This window comes from Medicago sativa, chromosome 6 (assembly GCF_051527215.1).
Source record: "Medicago sativa cultivar Bolivia chromosome 6, Bolivia_mono, whole genome shotgun sequence".
Taxonomy (NCBI): Eukaryota; Viridiplantae; Streptophyta; class Magnoliopsida; order Fabales; family Fabaceae; genus Medicago; species Medicago sativa.
This window is the reverse complement of record NC_140754.1, coordinates 9,596,679-9,601,596: the sequence shown is the minus strand read 5'-3', so window position 1 is coordinate 9,601,596 and position 4,918 is coordinate 9,596,679. Positions and strand designations below refer to the sequence as shown.

The following is a 4,918-nucleotide window of genomic DNA, read 5'->3' as shown; positions in this document are numbered from 1 at the left end:
ACTGTTCTGGAGTGCAAAAAGCTGAAATATTGAAGTCTGTTTGAAGCAAATCGCGCCACGCCAATTTCAAGCCGTGCTGCGATTTTTGAAACGAAATTACACACTTCCTGTAAAGAGGAAATCGCGGCACGCCATTATACAAGGCGCGGCGCGATTTTGATGGGTCAGGCCCATGACTTCTATAAATACTGCACTCAATCTGAAGAACAAGGGTTACGATTTTGGAGAGCAAAGTGCGATTTTGAGACATCGGAGACGGCTAGAAGGGCGATTTCTTCATCCTTTTACCAATTCATGTATGTTTTAATTATTTCATTGATTATGCTATATGTAAACTCGATTATGAGTAGCTAAATCTCTCAGAGATTAGGTCAGAGATGAATCTATGTAACCCTAATTGATACATGTTGCTGTGAAACTCTATTACTTATTAATGATATTCTAGTTTTCATTCAATTCAATTGTTCTTAATGCTTTTTATATCCTGATCAAATATAAACATGATTTTGTGAGAACGAATGACTACTGACCATAGCTTTCGACTTAGACCTAATTGAATTGTTCTAATAAACATGGTTAGTCTAGGAATGGATAATCGTTTGTTAGTGATATTAGGTTAACGTGCTTAAACCTTTGATGATTATTAGACCACCTAAGGAATTAGGGGCTGTAGTTTAAGAAGAGGGTCCTAACTCAAGGGATTGATTAGGGCTATTTTGTTAATCATCGTAAATTAGAAGAGGATTCATAACAAATAGGTGCAGTAGACCAATTAGGGGAACTTAGAGGATTCGACGGATCTGATCTCATCTTTCTCATATTTTCTTAATCAAATCTTTATTTTCTGTTACTTGATTTAATTAAAATCAAACCAAATCTACTGCCTACACTACAAAAAAACGCGTGTTTTCCGGCGGCTAAAAAATGTATGTTCCGGCAGTTTTAGCCGCCACTATGTACAATTCTGGCGTTTTAAAAACTGCCGACATTTTGTATGCCACAATGTTTAAAGCGGCAGTTTTTACGTAGCCGCCATGTTGTCCGCCGCTTTATACTTGGTTTAAAGTGGCGGTTATTTAATTGTATATAGCGGCAGTTTCAAACGCCATTATTTACATAATTGTGACAAAGCCAATAGGTGTTTCTGGCATTTTTGACTGCCGTAAGATGCAGAAAGTACCGGCGGTTTTAACCGCCAGAATGTACTCCTGAGACCTGTGCACTAGTGGCATGTCCAACTGCAAGAATTTACTTCTGATATTTAATCATTGAGCTGCCACAATTGACATATAAAATGCCACAATGCTCAAAAAATTGAAATTATTTTAATTAATATTATTATTTCATAGGAATATATAATTGTACATTTCTATTTTTTGAACAAAATTAAAGGACAAACAAATTTTAAACATTGTCATTGATATATTTATAATTCAACTCAAGTGGAGTTTGATACAAATATCCATTCTCAAAATAAACAAGTCTCAAATATAAACAAGTCTCCAAACATAAAGTTACACAAACCATTGCCACCATCTTTAGCTATTCTCAAAATAACAAGTTTCAAAACATAAAAATGACTACACAACTGATGTCACTAAAATTAGGACTCTCATGCTCCACGTGCATTGCTTTCATCTGATGATCTAGTTATGTCATTAGGTGTTGGAGATTCACTTCCTACTTTTGATGCCTGCAAAAAATATTATAATTGTTAACTCATATTAAGCAAGATATTATTGCCAATTCAGCAACCTAAGCAAAGTAAAAGTTATAATCAAAGTAAAAGCTTGAAAGACAGTATTATCCAAAATCAATTTTTCATAATTGATGAATATAAAGATTAATGCATTTTATTTTCCTAACTTCTGTCAGTAAAATTTCCAAACTCATGTTGACCATCATGAGTTGTTAACCTAAAGATCCTTTCCAAAAAACCTCTAGGAATCATACTGTTATGAGCACCATGAAAAAATAGAGGGCAATGGACAAATATGACAATGTGGTGGATCACATGTCCCACACTGTTGGGCAGAATATGCTTGAAACTATAGACCTGGCTTACAAACATCATGCATCTCCCATATCAAGAATTAAAATGTTTGCATGATCCTCTATACTCTCATCACAATTTAAAAAGGCAATCAGCTTCAAGATTAGATCATAAAGCGATTGAAAAAACTAACTCTCACAAAAGGTTGAAAAAAAACAGCAAGAAACTAAGAGCTTGTGGAAACCTTAGGAGAGAAAAAAAGATTTGTGTGTAAACTTTGTTTATTCAACAAGAATAGAGCTTTGAAGTCAGTACAATGTCGATATATCTTAAAACACATCTACAAGGATAAACAATGTGTCAGAACAATGTCGATCAATTAGGGGTCAAAGACATTATGTTTGATACAACATTTTCAGTCTTGTAGTAGATGAACAAATAAAAAGTTAAATATTATTGTATCTTGTTTAAGAATGTTTTAAAATGAAATAAATTGCTCAATTTAGATGCACAAGTATATATTTTGGTTCTCAGTTATGATATTTTTTATAAATAAATGTATCTAGCAGTATTAGTGTTCTATATCTTTAAACTAGTGGTGTCAACGTGTCTCTGTCATGTTAGGTGTCTGTGTTGATGTCTTTGGTTCATAGGTAACAATGGATTTGCTGATATTTATGATCGTGTTTAGGAGGCTGACATTGATGAACATGATAAGAACATGCTCGAGTTGCGAACTGTTGCCTAACTCTAGAGTCACCCGTTTACCTAGAAGTTAAAATGTCTTTATACTAGTGGTGTCAACGTGTCTGCGTCATGTCAAGTATCTGTGTTAATGTTTGTGGTTCATCAAAAAGTCGTATGCTTTCTGAACTAACTCTAGTGGTTAGTTACTTTCACCGTAACTTCCTGAGTTTGTTTAAACTTAGTAACTAACCAATCATTTCTAAGTCTATCATTTGAATTACAACTCAATAAAGGGGTGAATAGAGAGAGAAGGGTTTCTGTTAATTAGGTGCTAAATGATTAAGGTTCTGAATGATTATGGAAATGTATAATTTAACTTAATTGTATATTAGTCAAAATTGAGTAACAGAGGAGTAGATATATGATAATGTAACATTGAAGAGGTGGTAGAATAGTGTATCTATGCTTAATGTTGACATATACTATTAGGTGGTGAAATTCATGCTAACGAGTGCATTCGGATCACTCTTTAAGGGATTTAAATATGTGTGTATACTAGTATTATTGAAATCCAAAAATGATCTTACTTAAACCTGTTATACTAGTATTATTGATCAACATTAATGGTACTATTTTTAACTCTAATATGTTTGGTTGAATTTTTATGAACAGAATGACAGAGAGATGGAATACTGTAATGTTTGGTTGAATTTTCAACAATATGAAGTCTCTCTACTCTCAGAAATAAGATACAATGATATCCAAATCCATGAAATCCAATTCCATGAAACACAAGTACAGGTTCTAGAATCATGTCATCTTTGTTTAATAATACTGAGAGCTTTGAAACTTCAAATAATTAATTTATTAAACTAATTGCTATCTATGTTTTGTGTACTAGCAATTAGCAGCAAACCTTCTCACATAACAGTAGTTCAACGTAAATCCATCATTTTTTTTAAGGAATAAATCCATCATATTATTAAAACTTGTATTAAAAAAATTTCATTATTCCTGATTTGGTTTTTAAGAAACAAAACTCAAACAAAACAAGAAATTCAAATAACTCGTATCCTCACCAATTAACAGTGATGGGTCGCAGCTCTAGATCCTCCTGATTTGGCAGCAAACCTCCTCAAATAACAGTAGATCCGCTTGTTTCTTTTCACAAACCTCAGTTTTTCTACCAGCAAAACAAAAACAAAAAAAAAAACAAAAACGAAAACAAATTCACAACAGCAGTAAATCTTCAATCATATTAACCAACTAAAATCAAGAATAATACAAAGATGAGGGTTTGGGTATTTCAGATTAAGCAAGCTTCATACTCACCTTGTTGAGAGAAGAGTTCGATAGGGACCACAGATGAAATAATACAAAGATGGAATGTGATGGGTTTGGGTTGAAGGTGAGAAAAACACAAGAAGGGGGGTTGAATTGTGTTTTAGAAAAATTCTTCTTTTCTCCTAAAGACTGAACACACTGATCAGAAGCTAAGTGAGACAGCTTCTGAAGTGATAATCAGAATCTAAATGCAGCGGAATAAAACAGAGAGAGAGAGAAGAAGAACGACACAAAGCAATTATACTGGTTCCTTCCACAATCCGGAAGTAGTCCAGTCCCCCTTGCACTTCCAAGGAGATTTCACTATGAGTAATATCTGATTACAAATGCTCAAGCACACAAGCAAGAGACTTCCAATGCTCAAGCACACAAGCAAGAGACTTCCAATGCTCAAGCACACAAGCAAGAGACTTCCTTTGCTCAAGAACACAATCAAGAGACTTCCTGCTCAAGCACAACTGCAAGAGACTTCCTAACTAAACAAAATTACACAGAAAATTGTTTAAGGTTGAACACTTGATATACAATCAGAGGTGCTCGCAATACAAATCAGATACAGACTCAATGGACTTAAGAGTTTCTAAGATATGACTTTGAGACACAGAAATTCTAAGTGAATGCAGAACAATTTCAGCAGAGGTTTGGTACTTGTGAAAATCTTGTGAGTCTTTCGTTCAGCGTTCTTGCATTACCAAATCTCTAGGTCTTCACTCCTTTATATAGAGGTGTGAAAGAGACGTTGTGAAATTGCCAGCACACCAAAGAGTCGTTGTTGAAGCTTGATCTTTCACCAATGATCTTTTGCCTGATTTGGTTGTTGTCCTATGAAGAACAAATTTGAAATCCATTCCTTATCCAAAGGAACATCTATGCAGGCGAGACCGTATTCTGGAG

General features: G+C 34.2%; 1 long non-coding RNA gene across 1 annotated transcript; it reads right to left on the bottom strand.

The window, feature by feature from the left end:
* Positions 1-1,402: 1,402 nt before the first annotated feature.
* Positions 1,403-4,084, bottom strand: LOC146912650 (uncharacterized). Its single transcript, XR_015016796.1, has 3 exons — positions 4,013-4,084; positions 3,760-3,863; positions 1,403-1,693 (listed from the first exon to the last, which is right to left on the bottom strand). It is a non-coding gene; the product is annotated as an uncharacterized LOC146912650 (long non-coding RNA).
* Between the last annotated feature and the right edge of the window lie 834 nt (positions 4,085-4,918).